Source organism: Caretta caretta, chromosome 3 (genome assembly GCF_965140235.1).
Source record: "Caretta caretta isolate rCarCar2 chromosome 3, rCarCar1.hap1, whole genome shotgun sequence".
Classification (NCBI taxonomy): domain Eukaryota; kingdom Metazoa; phylum Chordata; order Testudines; family Cheloniidae; genus Caretta; species Caretta caretta.
In genome coordinates, this window is record NC_134208.1 from 171,581,295 (window position 1) to 171,603,100 (window position 21,806).

Consider the following 21,806-nt stretch of genomic DNA (forward strand, 5'->3'; position numbering starts at 1 on the left):
AGGACAATAACAAAAAAAGTCTTTGGTGGAGTTTAGCTCTCCAAGATTTTGATTTTGAAATAAAACAAATTTCAGGAGCTTCTAACAAAGTGACTGATGTACTCTCCCATGAAAGTTTCCCAGAATCAACTGGTTAAAATCATCCTTGAAATATGGAAAATATTGTTAGTTTTTATATAATCAGTAGTATATCTAGAGGTGCATGTGTTTTATTAACTCTGTTTTCTCCAAGAGTTTCAGAAATCACAGCCAGTGTGGTACGGGTTGTCCAGCAATGTCTGTGATTTGGAGGGGGTGTGTCATAACCATACAGCTAAGGGTAGCTTAGAATTCCTGCTTACCTGTAAGGGATTAAGAAGCTCAAATAACCTGGTTGGCACCTGACCTAAAGGACCAATGGGGAAAGAAGATACTTTCAGATCTTGGGGGCGGGGGGAAGGCTTTGTTTTATGTGTTGTCTTGGGAAGCAGAGAAGCATCAGGTCAGAAAACTCCCTCTCCATCCTAAAAGTCTCTCATATTACAAAAATTGGAAGTAAAAGCTAGGCAAGGCGTGTTAGATTATCTTTTGTTCTGCTTGTGAATTTTTCCTTTGTTGGAGGGAGGTTTATTCCTGTTTTTTGTAACTTTGAAACTAAGCGTAGAGGAAGTTCTGCTGTGTTTTTGAATCTTTTGTTACCCTGTAAAGTTATTTTCTATCCTGATTTTACAGCGGTGATTTTTACCTTTTTTTTAAATTAAAGTCCTTCTTTTAAAAACCTGACTGATTTCTCTATTGTCCTAAGACCCAGCGGCTTGGGTCTATGATCACTTTGTAAACAATTGGTTAGGATATTATTCTCAAGCCTCCCCAGGAAAGGGGGTATAAGGACTTGGGGGGGATATTTTGGGGGAATAGGAACTCCCAATTTCCCTGATTCTTTGTTAAATCACTTGGTGGTGGCAGCATACCCTCCAAGGGCAAAGAATTTGTGCCTTGGGGAAGTTTTAACCTAAGCTGGTAGAAATAAGCTTAGGGGGTCTTTCATGCGAGTCCCCACATCTGTACCCTAGAGTTCAGAGTGGGGAGGGAACCCTACAGCCCATACAAAGCTTCTCTCTCTTGCTGGGGTGCAGGTGCCATGCTGAATTCTCAAAGTTCATTGACCCTGTTACAAGAGGCAGGAGGGCTTCCTGCTGTTCTTCCCTTCTGGTTGACTTCCCATCCCCTCTGCTGATTTGTATGTAAACAGAGCTCCCATTGTTTCAATTCCATAATGCAAACACCGGCCTCATTGGCCCCTATCTCTAAGAAGGCAGAACGTAAGTACTTTGTACCCACTAAGGGGCATGAGTACTTGTTTACCCACCCGGCGCCCAACTCTCTGGTGGTCAAGTCGGTCAACCACAGGGAACGGCAGGGTCAGCCAGCCCCGACCCCAAAGAACAAAGACTCTCGGAGACTGAACTCTTTTGGAAAGAAGCTTTTTCCATCTTCAAGCTTCCAGTTACGAGTGGCAAACCATCAGGCTCTCCTGGGCCGGTACGAATTCAATCTGTGGGGCTCCCTGCCCAAGTTTGAGGATTCCCTCCAGGAGCGCGATAGGAAGGAGTTCAAGGCACTAGTGGAGGAAGGGGCAGCAGCTGCTAGGGCGTCCCTGCAGGCAGCCTTGGATGCTGCAGACACGGCTGCATGATCCATGGTCTCCACGGTGTCCATGAGACGGGCGTCATGGCTCCTGCTCTCTGGGCTGTCCAGCGAGGCACAGTTTTCCATGCAGGATCTCCCGTTTGACGGAAAAGCTCTGTTTGTGGCGGAAACAGATACAAGGCTGCATGGCATGAAAGACTCCCGCATGACCCTCCAGACTCTAGGCCTCTATGTCCCGGCTCTGGCAAAACCTAAGTTCAAGCCGCAGCAGACTCCCTCCTGGGCGACCCTCCCAAAGTATGAGGCCACCCATAAGAAGCAGTGGGGCCATAAGAGATGCCCTCAGAGGCAGTCTCGGCCTGCCCCCCCAGCCTGCATCCTCCAAGGGTAAGCAGGAGGGGAACAGGTGCTTTTGATGGGATGCTTGGGGGCACCCCACCAGCCCTCATCAGGGATCCACTCCCAATAAAGCTCACCTTCTCCAACCGGTTGTGTGCTTTCCTCCCAGAATGATTGCAGCTAACCTCGGACCGATGGGTCCTCAACACCATCACCCGGGGTTACACCCTCCAGTTTCCTGCCTCCCCGCCCAATCACCCCCCACCCCCGTCCCTCTTGGGGGACCCATCGCACGAAGCTCTGCTCGAGCAGGAGGTGGGGCGGCTCCTAGCGATAGTGTCAGTGCCTGAGGAGTTCCTGGGCAATGGGTATTACTCCCGTTATTTCCTTATCCTGAAGGCCAAAGGGGGGCTCAGGCCCATCCTGGACCTGCGAGGTCTGAACCACTACATGGTGAAACTCAAGTTCCGCATGGTTTCCCTGGCCTCTATCATCCACTCCCTGGATCCCGGGGACTGGTACGCTGCCCTTGATCTACAGGACGAGTATTTCCATATCCACATATTCGAGGGGCACAGGCACTTCCTCCATTTGATGGTGGGACAGAATCACTAACAATTCACGGTCTTCCCGTTTGGTCTGTCCACTGCCCCCAGGGTGGGTACAAAATGCATGTCAGTGGTAGCGGCCTAACTCAGATGGCGGGGGGTCCAGATATTTCCCTATCTGGATGATTGGCTTGTCAAGAGCACCTCCCGGTCACAGGTGAGGGATCACGTGGAGCTCCTCCTGTCCACATGCACCGCCTTGAGCCTGTTGGTAAACAACACCAAGTCCATGTTAAACTCTATGCATTGGACTGGGACTATCAGGGCACTCCTGGATGCAGCGTCAACCAGGGCCTCTCTCCCGCCAGACAGATTTGAGACCCTGAAAGGTCTCATCAATTCAGTCACAAGGTTCCCGGTGACAACAGCCAGGGTTTGCCTGCAGCTCTTGGGTCACATGTTGGTGTGCACGTATGTGGTTTGTAACCCCAGACTCAGAATAAGGCCCCTCCAGCTCTGGTTGGCCTCAAAGTTCTCCCGGGCCACAGACAGGATGGACAAGGTCCTCACCGTGCTGGACTCTGTGATCACCTCCCTTCGGTGGTGGTCTGCCCCAAACAACATGCTCCAAGGGGTCTCGTTCAGGGACAGGGCCTCGTTGTTGGAGCTGGTGTCCGATGTATCGGACCTGGGTTGGGGGCCCCATGTGGGGAACTTTCAGACCCAAGGCCTGCGGTCAGCTCAAGACCTGACCCTACATATAAATGCCAAGGAGCTCAGGGCGGTGCGGCTGGCGTGTATGGCCTTCTGCTCACACCTGGAGGGCAAGGTAGTCAGGGTCTTCACGGAAAACGTGGCCTCAATGTTCTATATCAACAGGCAAGGTGGGGCCCAATCCTCTGCCGCGAAGCCCTCAGGCTGTGGGACTTCTGTATAGCCCACGACATCCACCTGAAGGCCTTTCACCTACTGGGCATGCGGAATGAGCAATGTTTTTAAAATGTACAGAGATATTTATTGAGTTCAAACGAGTGGACAATAGTCTCTTAAAACCCTAGAACATGTTTTCTGCAGCCTTCTGCTCTGAGGAAACTCTTAGAAATTAACCAAATCTGTGCAAAAATCACCTAAATTTTCTCTCCCTTTTCACACTCACGTTCATGTTACAGTAGAACCTCAAAGATATGAACACCAGAGTTACAGCCTGAGTGCTCAACTGGACACCATGTGAAACTGGAAGTAACCAATCAGACAGCAGCAGAGACCAAAAAAAAAAAGTGAATACTGTACTGTCCCTATATTGCATCTTAAATGTAGGCACATCTGGGCTGCCTGTCCCCAACCCACCCCGACATGTGGGGCAGCCACTTACAGCAAGACGCTAGCATAAGTGCTGAAACTAGGAGTGCGGGGGGGGGGGGGTGCTCACTGGTTCAGCAGGGATTAATCACACTCTGTGGGCTGAGAGACCACACCCCCTCATCCCTGCTGAGCATGCTGGGCAGGATATAAAAGGGAGCAGCTCAGTTCAGTCTGGGCTGGCTGCCAAAGGGAGCAGACGTGTTGCAGGCTCCTGCGAAGGGACTGCCAGAGCTCCAGGACACAGAAGCCAGTTGGGCTAAGGGTTCAGCCCACCCCTAGCTGACTCCTGGCATCACTGAGGGAGGAGAGATGGCAGAAACCCAGAGACTACCAGCTGACCAGGATGGGTAAGAAGTAGCCATGGGGAACTAAACACTGATCTGGTTGTGGAACTGGGGTTTGATTCATCGTGTTTTGGAATTGGTCCCCACTGAGTTGGTGGTGGATACCCCTGCTGCAGACAGGGCCCTGGGCTGGGACCCAGTGGAGCAGGCAGGGTCCGGGCTCCCTACGTTGGCTGCTGCCCCTCTGGCCACTAGGCCACACTGCCCTGCAGCACAGGGTGATCCTATTGACTCTGGCCACTAGGCCACACGGCCCTGCAGTGAAGGGTAGTCCTGTTGACTCTGACCCTGGAGCCGCACTGCCCTGGGAACTTGAGCTGTGGTGGCGGCTAGGGAGATTGGGCCACTTGGGCTGCCTAAATTCTACTCTAATTCACCCACAACCCGATACCCCCCGGCGCTCCAGATACACCATTGTTCACAGATAAGCCGTCTGAGACTGCTGTCTTCAAAGATATTATCTCCCCTGCTGTGGGACCTTTCCGCAATTTCTGATGATTTTGCCGTGCACCCTTAATTAGCAAACTGACTGTGCTCAGAATCATCTCCTTGTCATTCAGTCGGGTTTGCAAAAGCAGTCAGTGAGCACACCATTACCCTTCCCGTCCACAAGAAAGTAATGATAATTACCTATGATTGTTGTTTCTGAATTTTTCAAGTTTCCTTTAATAGAAATCTTGTTTTGTCATCTTATCATCTGTGCTGGCTTTCTATTTTTGTACATCCGTCACAGCAGTCTCTTACCAAAAAAGAGATCAGTCCATTCCTGCTTTGGCAATGCTATTTCTCACTCACATTTCAACAGCTCCTCATTGTGCATCTTTCTCTCATTTCATTCTTTTCCTGGAAGCTGGTACAGGCACATGGCGAAGAAGGAAAGACATTTCAGTACACTTCCTTGCTACAATGGGACTAGAGATCCAAAAGCAAGCCAGCATACTAATGGAATAAATCCTAGTAATTTTCATAATATTAATAAAGAAATATTATGTTTCAAGACATGGGGCATAAGTGTCCTCAGTATGTAGTGAGTTTTTCCATAGACAGTAGATCCCAGGATTTAATAAATCACTTGGTGACCAGTGCCGTGGTTAAAATAGCTTGAAACAGGAGGGGAAATTCTCACCACACTTGTGCAGGAGGGGGCCAAGGGGCTCTCTCCTAAATCTAGGAGAACAGAGGGAGCTGTCTCTCTGTTTTAGCAGAGGAAGAGAGAAGCTGTACTGTCCCACCACCGACATTCCTCCTCACTTCAACCCCTAAACTGAGGGCTAGTTCATTGCCCTGTGTTCTGCATGGAGGAGATGCTCTGCACAAAACTCATCATCTCCTCCCCCCTCTAGCACACAAAGGGTGTGAGACATCCACGGCAGTATCCATCTGAATTGCTGGCAGCGATGCTGGCAACCCCAGTGTGGACTGCGTGTATGTGCATTTAAAAATATGGTGTGTACATATATATGTTTTTAAGATCAATTCATAATTATTTTGTACCAGATCAATATTTTTCAAGGGGAAACACTCCATTCTATCTAATCAAAGGCCTTCTCTGTATCTAAATATAAACGTTTCTAGGCAGGGCTATTACTCAAGAAGGAACATTGGAGGCAACAAAATGTTTTCCCCCAATAAGGCCCTCTCCTCTGATGGGTTTTCATTAGCTATCTACACACAGTTTCAGAACTTTCTTCTCTAGTAAAATGTCTTTTTTAATAGCATTCCTGAGTCTAGATTATTTGTCAATAATGATGTCATCTGCTATCTCTCAAAAAAGGGAGACTATTGTAGCTCATATAAGCCTTCTACCCCCTTTAAACTAATCATATCAAAATCTTGGCAAAGGTTTCAGCCTCCAGGCTCGAGAATCTTCTGCCGGAAGTTGTAAATAAAGACCAAATTGGGTTTATTAAAAAAGAGAAAAATCTTGCTGACAGTAAAAGACAATGAAATGTTTTCCATTCTACCTGATCAGAGAAATCTGCTAGTAGCCTTCTCTCTCTTATCAACTCCAAACTGTAATGTGTCATTATTATCAACATTTGCGATAGCCTTAGAACAGATTCAATTACTTGAATTACCCAGGCTTTCTCCCTGAGTACATGTGTTTCCAGTTCAGCTGCAACATAGAATATTATTTTACATGGATTTCCATAGTTGGTTGGAAGAGGGGGAAAGTTTTTTTTATTCAGAAATTTATTTACAACTTGAATTCTTTCAATTCTCCCATGAATTAAAGAATTATGGCTAAAATTTGTAAAGGAGACTAGTGAGTTTGGATGTCCAGCTTGAAAGATCTTAAAGGGAACTTATTTTTGTAGCATGAATGCTCATCCTCAACGCTTTCTGACAATGAGTCAGTTTTTAAATTCTTGGCCAATAATACAAGAACAGGGGGATATTCCAGGAAGAGCAATAAATTTAAAACTGATAAAAGGAGATACTTATTTTGCGGAACACATAGGTTGCCCGCAAAACTCCTTGCCACAAGATATACCATAGATTTGATCTGAAATTGAAATGTCTGTGTTCCTATGTTTTGTAGTGGGCTGAGTCAAGTGTCCATTTAAGGTACAATAAGACTATAACAGATAATAGGAAAGAAATTCCATTTCATCTTAGCTACAAGGAAATGGATAATGAAATAATGGGGTGTATTCCATTTCTGCCCCTGATTTATAGCCAAAAGCATTACTTACAATTGTGGGAACCGCCTATACATATTAAAAAGAATGATTCTGTAACTGTACAGAGGAAAGCGTTTTCCCTGTCCCTTTATGACCACGTCTATAATAAATGGTTTGCGCTCCCTGCTTTCTGCTGCATCAAAAACTATTATAAAATTCAGTGCCAACAAATGTTTAAATTCCCCACGCATATTCTGCAAGGGGCCCTCGTATGATCCCTTCCCTTCCCCGAGTGCCTCATGTCCCATCAAAAATCATGGGAACCTCTTTTAAAAGCTGGATCCTGTGTTTTAGACAGTACCTCCCTGCAGAAGGCTGTAAACTTGGTCTAATTTTACTGTTCATGTTTTATGCACATGTTTTAACTACAAATCTTTCATGTCCTGCCTTTTCCTTAAATACATATTTTACAATGTACAATTGAGGGAATGAAAATCAGATGTGTGGTGGAATTAAGCAGGTTTTTGATTGGCCCAGAACTCAGTTTCTGTAAATTTGGTTTGATTTGTTCTTGTGCCTCCAGCTTCCACAGGCCTTTAAATTCCATTTACTCCTAAAATTGAACTAGAGTGTGTGGAAAACTAACCTTTAGTATATAGATTTATAGACAAAAGCAACAAAATGCACCATGGTTCTTGTGGCCCCATTCAGCAAATCACCCCTTGATGTATCCAAAAACATGCAAAAAGAGACTATGAAGGATGTAGATCAGGATTTCTCAAAATCCCTTGCATCATGACCCCCTTCTGACAACAAAAATTACTGTAAGACCCTGGGCAGTGGACCAAAGCCTCAGCCCTGCTGCCAGGGAAGCCAAACCCAAAGACCAAGCCCTGCCACCCGGGGCAGCGGGAGGATGGGGGAAGAGTGCGAAGTCTAAGCTTGAGGGCTTGAGCCCTGCCACCCAGGGCTGAAGCCCTCGGGTTTCGGCTTCAGCCCTGAGCGGTGCGGCTCTGACTTTGGCTTCAGACCCGGGCCCCAACAAGTCTAATGCCTGCCTTGGCGATCCCATTAAAACTGGGTTGCAACCCACTTTGGGGTCCCGAGCCCAGTTTGAGAACCGCTGATGTAGATTTATTAGCGAAATAAAAGCCAACTCCCAAATTAATAGTTATGGACAAAGGAAAAATACTGTAAGGGCAGCAAGAGTTCTTTTTTAGTAAGGGTGTGTTCAAGATGTAATTAAATTTAAATTAAATTCATTCACTTTTAGCAACTTTGGCTGAACAAAGTACACATTTGCTTATACTTAACTCTCAGGCACTGTACAAGTGCAACAGCTAACTACTTGTTACCTTCTGGCTTGTACTGATGTTCATCCAGCTGTGCTTGTTTGTTGCCATCCATCCTACAGTGGTTCCTCCCACAAATCACGTCCCCTGCTTTATCATGTAGATGCTGTGCATACATGTTTGCTTTGAGTAACCCATGGCTGCTCTGAGTTACCTAAAACTGCTAGACTTTCCTGGGTCTCCAGTTGCAATCCCAACTCCAAAGACAAATTTTTCTTTTGATGGTTGGCAATAGGATTGAGGAAATATGTGAAAAATGTTTAATGAATATGCACCTGGAATACAAATGCTGTGATTACATCCATTTTGCATTCACTTTCTCGGAATAATCTACTCCTAACAAATTTGATTTCTGGCAGGTATGTTCACGCGCACAGCAAAGTTTAAGCAAACATGGCAAGCCCATTTCAACACACAAATTGAAGTGTTAAAATAGCAAACTGACTATAAGCATTTGTTATCTGATTATCCATGCAGGAAACAGACTACAATGTGATCTATATCTCTAATCAAAGCAAACCATTTCTTTATTAAATTCTTAATATTCGCAACAAACTATTCCCAAATGATCTCCAGACAAAAAATGAATAGCTGAATAAGTTTCAATAATAAAAATATTCTCAGAAATGGTGATCTATGTTAGGATATAGATATTCAGGCCTGTCTGTAAAGGCCTATACTCTAAGAATTTAGGTGTATTCTTATCACTTGGCTAGTGATAGAGGTATAAAAGAAAGAATCAAAACCACTGTCTGCCAGTGTAAGGGCCTTCTCTTACTGTGACAGTTTGTGGCCCTGTGCTTAGGCTCAGGCCTTTGGCTAAGCAGCAGAGGCAGCCATAAGCTGGGAAGCGAACGGTCACATCCTCACATTCCAAACTAGTCACATTGAAATAAGGTGCTATTGGGCTGTTAGGCACTATCAGGACAGGATTGTATTCCTATCACCTCCAGAGGAAGGGAAGTGCCTAGAAAATGTAAAAGGAAACTTAGTTTGATAGCATCCTGTCTGGCAAGAACTCACTTATCAATAGCTGGGATGTGAAATCCTCACTTCTGTATTGTTTTGTCATTATAGTTCCCACTTTGCTGTTGTTTGTCTGTATAATCTCTGTCTGGTTCTGTGATTGTTCCTGTCTGCTGTATAATTAATTTTGCTGGGTGTAAACTAATTGAGGTGGTGGGATATAATTGGTTACATAATCATGTTACAATATGTTAGGATTGGTTAGTTAAATTTCAGGAAAATGATTGGTTAAGGTATAGCTAAGCAGAACTCAAGTTTTACTATATAATCTGTAGTCAATGAGGAAGTGACTGGGGGTGGGTGGGGGTGGGCATGTGGGTGTGGGAAATGGGAACAGGGAATGGGAGTAAGAAAATTGGAATCATGTTTTGCTAAAGGGGGAAATGGGAACAGGGAATGGGAGTAAGGAAGTTGGAATCATGTTTGGCTAAGGGTAGGAATGGGAACAGGGACACAGGTGTAAGGCTCTGTGGTGTCAGAGCTGGGAAGGAGGATACTAAGGAAGGAAACTGGAATCATGCTTGCTGGAAGTTCACCCCAATAAACATCGAATTGTTTGCACCTTTGGACTTCGGGTATTGTTGCTCTCTGTTCATGCGAGAAGGACCAGGGAAGTAAGTGGGTGAAGGAATAAGCCCCCTAACAATCTATGTCTTGGACTACTTGCAAACTGAAGAGAAGTTTAAAGTAATAAAGAAATGATTTGGCCTGGCTTATCTTTGCAAAGGGGTGCACTATGCGTATGTGTCTAAAATGAGAGCTTTCACTGTGCATCACAGATGCTGGTTTTGTGAGTCTCATTCTTTAAACTGCAACAACTTGGCTTCTGATGTGGAGTTTGGTATCCAAGCAGGAAAAAAGGCAGTCAGCATGATATTACACAATGCTTTGTCTAAACTCATCACAACACCGACTGTTTCATGAAGCATTTTCCCAGTAACTGTTTAAATCCTTTCAAGTCTCCCTTGTCTCATGCTACTAAACTTAAATGCAAACAATTGCTGGTGCTTGCTATTACAGCTCCAAACATTGTTCGTTTCCCAATATCTCTTCATGATACTCAGGTGACGTTTCAGAAAACCAGCTGGAACAGTGGAAGGGTTGAGACTAGTCCTGTGTTCTTCACAAGAGGGGACCCTCACCATGGACTGAGCCTCTTATGGATGTGGATTTTATTATACTGGATTTTCATCCTAGCAGATTCAAAGTGTCCCCTCACCCTGGTGTATTTTGGCTCTGTGCTAGCAGCCTTTCCTCTAGAAATTTTAATATCCAGAAGTTGATCTGATCATCACAAGCTGGATACTGAAAGTAAATGCTCGAACCTATGTAGGCTGTCACATACGCAGTCTTGGGAACTCCACATTTCTACCCACAGGCTATCCTCCCAACTCGTCCATCTGTGGTATGGTGTTTACCATGTTGCCACTCCCCATGGAAAAATTAAGAGGTTTGGCCACTCTAAACTCAAAAAAGTTTTGAGATCCACATAGGCACATCTGTGTGGAAGCCTAGGATCCACAAGTTCACAGCATGCTCCTACCCCTTCACATGCAATTGTACTACAAGCTCCCCACCCTGCCCCTCTTCCCACCATAGTGTAAATTATAGCTGGCTAGCAGGGAGTTACTAACTTGTGGATAGCTTTCCTCCTGGAAATTTTCCTGGATTCACACCTAGAGTGATAGAGTTCCTAGCTCTATGGAGGCCCATCCCCGTAATCTAGAGGGTATAATGCAATCGAGCCATTGTTCTCACGCACTGAGGACGTAGCCCCTAGCTTGGGAAATATTACTGTTCTCTGCGTAGCTGAGTTTTTTGGCTATTTTAATTGTTTTTCACTTTTTGCTTTTTGTTATTGTCACCATTTGTTTGCACAGCATCTGCTTTTTCTCTTTAAGTGGAAAGTATGTAGCCACTGCCTATGACATCTTGGTTATACAGTGAGTGGCACTTATCACCCTGGTACTGAAGTCTGCTCAAAATTAGGTGCATAAAAGCAAAAAGGAATTTGTTCCTCCAGAGAAGGGTACTGTGGCTTTGTAGGAGTTGGATTTTGTTTCTGAAGCACATTTGTGGGAGAAAGCTTTAATGAAAAGTTATATTTTATACCAGGAGGTAAGCACTGTCAGGCTTCGGTTTAAGATGATTTTTTTCTGGCCAGTAGCTCCACAGCTCATGTCCTGGCAAGGAAAAGGCTCTGTGATCAGGTTGCTCGATAGGCTGTGTCTACCCAGCTGCATCATCCATGTAGAACATACTTGCCTTGGCAAATCAGAGATGATAAATCAGTCTCTGAGGTAGCCAGGTCCCAATCCGCGAACCCTGCTCTGAAGCCAATGGGGGACCAGTGGCATTCAATGAAGTACAAGTATGAGGTGTTCACATCAGCCTTTGCTGTTAATGAGGGACACTGCTGTGTGCTGTACTAGTTTTATACAGTGGCTGCATCCAACCCCAAGCAGAGTGAGTTACAACACTCCAATCTGGAAGTGACAAATGTGGATCGCCGCGAGGAGTTCTCATCTGAAAAGAGTGGGCCAATCTTAATGGAGACCCTGTGCTTTTTTTAAAATTGGCTCAGCTATAGTTTTCTTTGTCATTGCTAGTCAGATTGAAATAAGAAAATTGTGAGGTCCCATAGACCTTTTCCTTCCCTATGAACTTCAATCTCCCCCCTATAGTCCTCATCACAGCAGCGTACCTGGGTACTGCAAACAACCACCACTGCTGGCACCAGAAAACCTGCAGACTCATGGAACAATAAATCAACCAGTCCCCATAGCTAGTCTTGCTGAGCATGAATTGTTTTGAAAGTTTTTTGAAATTGTCAACATGGCAATATGTGTTAAATGAAAAATTCTGGTTTGGGTTTGAAACAACTTTTTCATTTTGAAATTTGTGAATTTACAGTTTTTAAAAGAGTAAAAGATTGAAACTGGAACAAAACATCTTGACCAAGTCTTCCCTCCCCCACCCCCCTTTTTTTTTTTTTACTTTGAATTTTTTTTTCGAAATCTTAAAGTGTTTGGAGACAGGAAAACCATTTCCTGCCCAGCTCGACACATAACTAAAGATTCTGCCACTGCTGGACCCAATAATCCAAGGCCAAGAACCAGATGTCTGAACCAGTTTTAAATCTTCCTTGTACATTAACTTCTGTGTTAGAAGCATACTTTACTCAAGCTTGTCAGTGTAAATAAAGAGGCAAATCCTCAACTGGTGTAAAGTCCGTTGGCTTCAATGGAGCTATATCAATCTACAGCAGCTGCCCCAAAGTCTCCCACAGAGTGCAGCGGTCAGGAACAATCTGGTATCACACAAGAATACTGCTTCAAGGGTGCACTGGGTGCTGCCTTTGGCAGGAACACTGTAAGATTCCTTTTTGAGCAAGGCAGCCAAAACCAGGAGCATCATGCTAATAGACTGTTGCACGGTAGAAGCAAAAGAATGCACATGCCTCCCATGGGCGGTGGGTAGCATAGGCAGGGGAAGGCTGTGCCTCCCCAAGCAGCCCCATGTGGCCCTGCCCACACTCTGCTCCGAGGTCCCCTCCTGCTTGCTGCTAGTTGGCCCCAGCCCAGGCAGGCTGCTCCTCTTCTGGGAAGCCTGCTGGGGCTAGGGCGGCTGGGACTTGGGGTGGCTGGGGCTGCCCAGTGCTGGGGCTGTGCCACCCAGCACTCCAGGACTGCGGGGGCCATGCACCACCCGCCCAGAGCTCCAGATTTGGGGAGGGGGAGCCGTGCGTCACCCACTAGGCTCTCTGGGGCTGGAGGCGCTCGCGCAGCCCAGGCCTGGGGGGCCTGGCGGCTGCGGGGGCAGAGGAGAGGGCACTCTGGGCTTCCACGGGGGAAGATGGGTGGGAGGGGAGGAGCCTCAGGTGGCTAGCCTCCCTGAGTCTGTGGTTCACCCATCGCCCATGGTACCTCCCCTAACTCCATTTATCAGCAAAGCTGTTCCTGGGAAATCTGCAGTCCAGGCAGGTGGTTTCCAAACACAGTGTTATGTATGTAGCTATGTATTATGAATGTAGCTGTGGAACTGACTTTTTTCCCCCTAAAATTTCTTACTCCTTTCCTTCTATGTACAGTTTAACAACCATTTTTGTTGTAATCACTCAGTACAGACTCTTGGAAGAGAGACACACTCTGTGCTCTCTCATGGAGACTTTTTTCTTATGATCTGCTGCTGTGTTTTGCTAAGCTCTTAATAGAAAAAAAAAAACATTCTTCCTGGAAGGTGTGTATCTGCTCTTTGTAAGTGGAAAAACATAAAAGGGAGTGATTTTTCGTGTCTTTTAAAGAGAAGCTGATTATGCAGTACAAGGAGTCTAGATCAGAGGACAGCAGGTCTTTAACTAAAACATTGTGGAAAGGGAATGCAAAGATGCCAGGTGTGAGAACAGTATTCCCTGAATACTGATGTGGAGGCTGTCTCTTACTCACTGCTAAGCACCTCTTCCCAGAGCATCTGAGTGCTGTAAGAGATTAAGAATAGCAGTGAGTTCTCTCCGAAGCAGGATCAAGACCAATCCTCTCCCCACTCCCTTCCTTGGCTCTAACCTTTGTTTGCTAGTTGGTGCTGCTGGGCTTTCATTCCCCTCTTTCTGGGGAAGTCTTCCCTGTTCAGCTGAGGTTTGTAGTGTTCCCTGGACATGGCAACACATGGGCTCATTCTGATCTCTGTGATATTGAAATACCTTTTGTAACCTTTACAGATGAAGGATATTACTCAGTCGTCTCTGCCAAATACATGAAATCGAAATGGGAGCGGAATGTAAGCTCTCCAGAAATAGGGCCTCCTTACACGTTTAGTGAACACAAGCCAGGCATTTTTGTGGAGCAGGAATAAAAAAGCTCCTAAACTAGAGTATTCGCAACCCATTTTGAGAATAGCTATTATATGTGAGCAAGAAAAGCAAAGCCACTTGCCATCATAGCGCCTGTTTTATCTGTTTCTTTCAATACATTCATAAGAAGTATTTCCTTTCCCCCTCCCTCCTTAAACCAGAAGGCTGATGAGTATCCCCTTGATCCATTTCCCTTCAGGAAGTAGAATGAAAATGGATATGGGATAACATGTCTGTTTGCACACACAGCTCTTTTATGCCATACATTAAGATCTCAAAGGTGAGTGCCCTGTTTATGTCAGCAGCTACCTCAAAAACAGCAACTCAGCAGCATCTAAAGTGTGTGTGTGTTTGTGGTGTGTGAGTAAAGCACAAGACTGTCCAGCCTATATCTTTTAAAATTTGAGAGCTTAACAAAGAATTGGGTCACATCTGACTGCTACCATCTGGCCCACTTCACTCAAAGATTACCCAGGAATGTATTTCACATGTGTCTTTGGAACAAGATTGTGAGCTGCCAAAAAGAAAATATTTTGCAGCTGAGCGTTGCCTTTAAGTCTCTAAATATTTCAAGTGCAATAACCAAAAGAGAAGTTTATGTTATAGCATGGTGGGTATCATTCAAAATCAGCCTCTTTTGTTTCTTTCAGCAACTTTTTATTTAACTTATTAGGTTTTTTAAAGATCTGTGGCTGTACCATAGTTTCCTTACCAGAATATTCTCTTGCAGGATGATGTCCTAAATAGGCAACTGATTTCGAATGGATGGACCCCCAGAGAAGCTGATGGGAGATGGTGTGGCCTATTGGTTATATCACTGTACTGGGACTTGAGATAGGGGTTTTAGTCCCTGCTGTCCTGCTGGGTGACCTTGACCAAATCACTTCTCCTTTCTGTGACTCAGTTTCCTCATCTGTAAAATGGGGTGAATGAAACTAACCTTCTTTGTAAAGCACTTTGAGATCGACTGATGAAAAAGCTCTATAGAAGAGGTAGCTGCTGCTATTTTTAATATTATTTATTTATTATTATTCATGCAGGTGCAGGGATCTGCTTAGAAGGAGCCAGATGCACCGTAGGGTACATTACATGATATAATGCTGCATTGATCAGGTTCCTTTCATTGCACTCAGGATGATAGTACATTCATTCAGTGCTATTTAATGTAGTGTAAGAAAAATTCTCAATAGCTGGGTAAAATGTGAAAGGTTTGGGGAGCTTCCCCCTCACCACTCTTTTGTTTCACCAAAACAAAGAGAAATGTCCACAAGTGAAACCCTACTGTGTTATCCAGAGCACAGCAATGAAGGAGTTAACCCTCTCTCTCTCTGCCACAAATTGTCTGCCCTGAGTAGCAGAGCTGGGTGAGCTGTGGACAACTAATTAATTTCTCCAAGCAAACTATAGAAGAGGTCTAATGTGGGGAGATGAGAGTTGAAAGATGAAAGATCCCTTGGAAGGTGGAGCTGCGTGCGAGGCGCTTTGCTTTTGCCTTGGCTCAGAAAGTCTTCGCTTTATACCATGAGCTTGGATTTTGTCTGAGGGAAGGAAGCCCGGTTGTTTTTTGGCCCTGTAACACTTTCATTTACATGTGCCCTAAAGCACACAGCTAATGTGCTTAAATCCTGCCAAATGATGTGAAATCCTTGCCTGCATTGCCACATACAGCTGGGGAGCGGGAAGGGAGGTGGGGGTGGGCTGGTGCTAATGAGAATTTGAGCTGTTCTTCATCAGGCCACTAGTCCCAGGGCAGCTCAGGAGCAGAGTTACTAAAAGCTACCATGGGATCGCTACTCAGTTGGCTCCGTGCAATGAGTTGCTGGTTGTGGTTATGGTCAAGCAGCCAATGGACAGGTGTTTTCATGATGGTGATTGTGATGTAAAGTGGCACTGAAGTGTCATCTTTACCATTCGTCTCAGCAGAGTGATTAAGGACTGCATAGATACCTGCCTTCTCTGTCTCCACTTGAGGGGGTTCCATTACTTAGGTCATAGCTGGTGCCCATCAATGGGGCTATGTGGGGGAAGTTTAGGCTTCCCCTGCCCATGCAGTAACTGCACAGTAGACAGAGGATTTTAATCACAAGGATTTTCTGTCCAGCATCTTTCACAAACACTAAACCAAAGCCAATCTCTTCCACTGCCAAAAGTGGGGGAATAAGTCCTGGGCAAATCCAGAAAATTGACCAAACCATGATGAAAACGTGCATGTGCGTATTTGTAAGAAGTGGCAGAGTTGGCAATATCTGTGTCTTGTTCACATTTGCAAATTGTAGCCACCCTCACCCTACAGCTTCACATGTGAAGAGCAAAAGTAGTTTTTCACAGTTCTGCTTCAGACCTAGGATAGTAAGGAGTATGGGGCAACACAACGGAGCCTGCGATTGTTCATTGAATTATTTCCTGATTTACTCTACCCTATTGCAGTAACCAAACAGATAAGCCACGTAGTTCATGAAGACTGGCAATTCATCCTCTCACCTTTCTCATAACCATTTTCAAGGAAGGAGGCAGCATCACGCAGCCAACAAACTTAGCTCAAGCTGAATTTTTCTGGGAATATTTTAATTTACATTCTGCCCCTGCAAAATATCCTGGTGTACAAGGCACAGAGCACAGTTTTACTTCTGGTTATTTGAAGGGGAAGGGGTGAAGTTCTTGTAGCACTCAGGGTCCTTCTGTGGGAAATAATTGTTTTAAAAATACCTGTCATTGGGCGCAATCAGCTCCATTGCAAAGGCAAAAAGTTAGCTCTCCAGAAGATCACCCCCACTCACCATGAGTCCCAGGGTTAAGGCATCTCAGTGGTGATTTCTGTGAGGGGGGGGGCACACCTTCCCAGACAGGGAAATACCCACAAATTTCATCTTTAATTTGATATAATTTTAATAAGAAGATCCCAGCCCCTCAAGAGCCTCCTCCCCCATCAGTGAAACTGGACATTTATATGTCTAGGGAGCGGAAGCTTTTCAGGCCTTTGATTTGGGTCTCTTTCAGTCCATTAAGGCATTCTTTAGAGCACATAGGCAGAGTGTGACTGGCTCCAAAGTGTCTTCTGAGGACACCTAAGACTTGATCCAATACCCAGTGAAATCCATTGGTTGGGTGGGGTTCTGTGCTCTGAGCACCTCCTCTTGTTTTTTTTTTTTTTCTTTTTCAATTTTTTTCCTGTTAAACTCCGTTAAAATAAACCCCTTTTTCTTCCCCCTCATCCCTTTCCTTAATGATCATTGTGCTCTTACATTATGTAAATGCAATTATTGTATTTTACTATAGCACTTTGCATAAGGTTATGCACTGAAATATGGCATGTGTACGTGATAGAGACAATATCAATACACTTAATTTAAAAGGAGCCCTAGAACATACCATGTTTAACTGCAAAGCCTGAGCATCCTTACAGGACAGTGAAAATACTCTCATTCTGGCTGTTTTACAATCTTATTCCCTGTTGTTTTACACACATTCCATTATTCCTCTCAGAGAGTGAGGGTGTGTTATCGGCTGCCAGATCCAAATCAGAGAGTGAATATTTGTGCAAGAACCTTTTGGGGAGAAGAGAACGCCTTTCTGTTTCAAATCTAGCTCAGCACTAGGTGGCGCTCTGCTATAATCTAAATTAGTTCACGCTAGGGCTGAAGTTTACAAACAGGTTAGCAAGGGGAAAAAGAAGCTAAGACTCTTTACCAGAATACCCAACGTATATCATTGTGTCCTTAACTAATAAAATGGTGACACTAGCTACGTCACAATACTATGACAGCTATTCCTATTTCCACTGGACAAGAGCACAGGAAGGGTATGAAATCCATTGATTCCATTAGGTCCGTAATAGTAATGAGTGCTCTGCTGAAAAAGAAATGGGCTTTATTCATCTGACCATCACTATTATTCATTATGTTTAAAGCGCTGTAGGTGTGCATGGGGCTTTATATAGCAAATAAAGCTGTGAATCCTGCCTCAAAGGGCTTATGATATAAACGTATACATCTAGGAATAAAAAATTGTAGGCCATGCTTACAGGGTGAAGGGCTGTATCCTTGGAAGCTGTGACTCTAACAAAGATTTTGGGAGGGCATGGTGGATAATCAGCTGAACATGACTTCCTAATGCGATGCTGTGGCCAAAAGGGCTACTGGGATCCTTGGAAGCATAAACAATGAAATCTGAAGTAGGAGCAGAGAGGTTATTTTACCTCTCTGTTTGGCATTGGGGCACGAAAGGCTTAAGGAGCTGCTCTGCCAGCACCTCCTTGCCAGACCTGCGAGAGACACAGACTGGAGGGGGAGTTCAATGGGAGCAGAACAGCTCACTTTGGTGGCAGACCAGGGAAGAGAGCAGCACTGCAACGCTCAGCTCCTGAGGAAAGGGCTGAGGGAAGGCAGGATCTCTCCCAGCAACAACTGACTGAAGGTCCCTCACTGAGGGAAGGGAGGACCTGCTTTAGATATACTCTGAGAGGGAGGTATTTCCTGCTGTCTCCCATATGAACTCAATTTGTTTGTGTTAATTCCCTTTGTGTTGTTTATGGACTACCCCAACAGAAAAGACACTTGGAACTGACCTGGCTGGAGGGCTAAATCACAGGAGGAGAAGGCAGCTGCTGCCCTGAGAGAGAAAGAGAGAGCTGCTATGCCAAGCACGGCCATGAGGAGGCACCCAGCAGTGAGCTGACCCCCTTCACACCTCCTTGCCACAGACTGCAATCTTTGTACAATAGTTGAGTGACAAGAAGTGCCCCAGGGAGCGCAGCCTTAAGATGCTCCTGGGTGCCAGATCCTTGTATCACCCACACAGGGCCCTGGGCTGGAGCCTGATGGAGTGGGAGGGCCCGGGTTCCCCTACCAAAACCCACCTCTGCAGTGTGAAGGCCCTGAACCCCTGACCTCTAGGCAATGCTCACCATAAGAACAAACCAGCATAGTGATTTGAGTTGGTTGTATTGGTTCAAATCAGTCCATATAGGGTGCAGTGGTGGTAAAATATGCTGAAGCAATCTCCCTTCCAAAGTACATTTCTGCTGGAAAAGACCCTAGACCTCTCTGGACAAGCATTCAGCATATGCAAATACTCTAGGTTCCCTGCAAATTCTCAGTAAAACGAAAGGCATTTCTCGAGAAGTGTAGCCAGAGATCAAGCTAACTTAGGACTGTCACATGATAGTTAGAAATACCTTGAAATCTGTTTGAATGACCTAGTGTGTAGAAATAGTTTAGGTCAGCTATCGTATTCTCTCAAGACTTGTGGGCATTTCTGTGTGAGTGTCAGCAGAATTGCAACAAATGCTGATCTCTTATTTTCACCCAAAACTAGACAATGTCAATATAATGTGATGGAAAGATTTAATTATAGTTTAGCTCTTGCATTATTTCAGAGACTTTGAGCAAGCACAGCAAAAAACAAACAAAATAACAACCGAAAACAAAATAGTATAACAGGGCATGAACCAGAAAGCAAATAATTCGGGTGTACCTCATGTCATATTTTAAAGCTTTTCTCTGCAAGCATGAGCGTTAGGTACTTACTTTAATAAAGAAAAAGAGAGAGAGAGAAAAGATGAAATTCTCTTACAAATTAATGATAGCAGCATCTGGGGCTTTAGGAAAAGCGCCAAATACCACAAGACTTGTGATAAAATTGCAAATGTTGGCAACACTGAAATAAAAACATGGTTTGGTCTCTTGTAAATAGATGCTGAGGGGTCAGAGGAAGTAAAGGGAAGCAGCATCATTGAGACCATGAATGAGGTTCTGTTTAGCAATAATCAGTGAATGGAAAAAGTATAATAGAAGAGTAACAATGCTCGGCATCGATCCCAAATCCAGCATCCAAATTGTAAAATACAATAAAATAAAATTAAAATTAATGGAGACTTTAGCCAATGAGTAATAATCCTGCACAACGGATGAATGGATTGGATAATGTATTACATCTTTTCATTACATCTAATGCCTATGATATGTCACATTTAAATAGTTGCATCTTTCTTACAAGGATCACAAATTCCTTTACAAATATGAGACTTCCAATATTTTTTTGTGAGCTAAATGTTAGAGTATTTGGTTTAGATGGTCAAATTAAGGCACAAAGAGGTAAAAGAATGGACCATGGTCACAATTCAGTGTATACTCAATAATAGAACCCACAAGTTCTAATGGCCAGTTCCTGGCTTTAACACTGGAATATCTCCTAGTTGGTAGCCAATGAGATGACTCAAATAAAATAACAAAGTCACTGAAGGTTGTAGCGGTCCAATCAACAGCTGGAAAGTTTTGCCTGAATAAAGGACTGTGTGGGGATTTGGCTCTATGTTTTAAGTATTTCATTTATTTTTAAAAAGGAAAATTAAAAAAATAAGGTTTTGTGATACAATATAATCTCCCAACTTTATTGGTATGTAGAATTATTTAATCTGATATCTTGTTTGTTTGTGTTGAATTTGTTGTTAAGGAAATTGCTGGCAGTTATGAACTGGAAATGGGTCTGAACCAAGCACTTTCACCAGGGGAGAAGTGGCACAAGAACTTAATTTAATCTTTATGTCTATAAACATAATGAACCACACCAAGGCTCAATATCTGAATACTCCTCAGAGATCTAGGCAGTTTGGTTCCTGACTGACTGGAAAACTGGAAGTTTTGCCTAAATGAGGGCTGAGTAAAAACTGGGTAAAGAATTTCAGGATTTGGCCCACGGAAATTTACCAAAATTTGTATTTTAGTATAAAAAGTAAGGAGGACAAAATGATATGTGGCTGATAATGGTTGTCAGCAATGAGTCAATTTCCTCATGCCAGCTTGTGACAGGGTGCGGGACACAAACTGCTGAGTCAGCCCTCTGTCAGGCCAGCTGTCATTAAGGATGGTCAATTGGAGCGGCCTAGAGAAACCTGCGTCTGATTGGCAAAGGGGAAACAGCCGCCAGCTTGGTTAGCCTGGGGTTGCATAAAAGCCTCAGAGGAAGGAAGTCAGGGGGGCAGAGTGACGCATGCAGTGATCCCAGCGCATCTTTTCCGGCGGCCAGACCTGCTCCACGCACCAGGCGATCCCCCGCTTGGAGCAATGCCGAGCTGCTGGATCTCATCAGCATTTGGGGAGAGGAGGCTGTCCAGTCCCAGCTGCGCTCCAGCCGTAGGAATTATGATACCTATGGACAGATTTCACGATGCATGACAGAAAGGGACCATGACCGGGACACACTGCAGTGCAGGGTCAAAGTGAAGGAGCTGCAGAACGCCTACCACAAAGCGCGGGAGGCAAACCACAGCTCTGGTGCTGCACCCATGAGCTGTCAGTTCTACAAAGAGCTGGACACGATACTCCATAACGACTCCACCTCCACTGAGAAGGCCACTGTGGATACTTTGGTGGCTCGCATGCCAGTCGAGAGTGGACTGAGCCAGGAGGAGGAAATCTTGGACCAGGAGGGGGAGGGGGACCCAGAGGCAGAGGATGACTTGGAGGTTAGAGATGCATGCAGCCAGCAGCTCTTTTCTACCCCGGAGGAGGCTAGCCAGTCACAGCTGTTGGATCTTGGTGAAGCGCAAACAGGAGAGGAGGCCCCTGGTAAGTGGATTTGATTTGGGGAATCGCTGAGTTGTTGGGGGCAGGAGGGTCGCAGAAAGCAGGCTTGTGTCTGTGTGATGCATGTATCACCACATGCCTAGTCTGAGTGGCGGACCAGGCTGTTGATGGGAATCTGCCTCGGAGATCTCCAGGAAACTCTCATGGGGA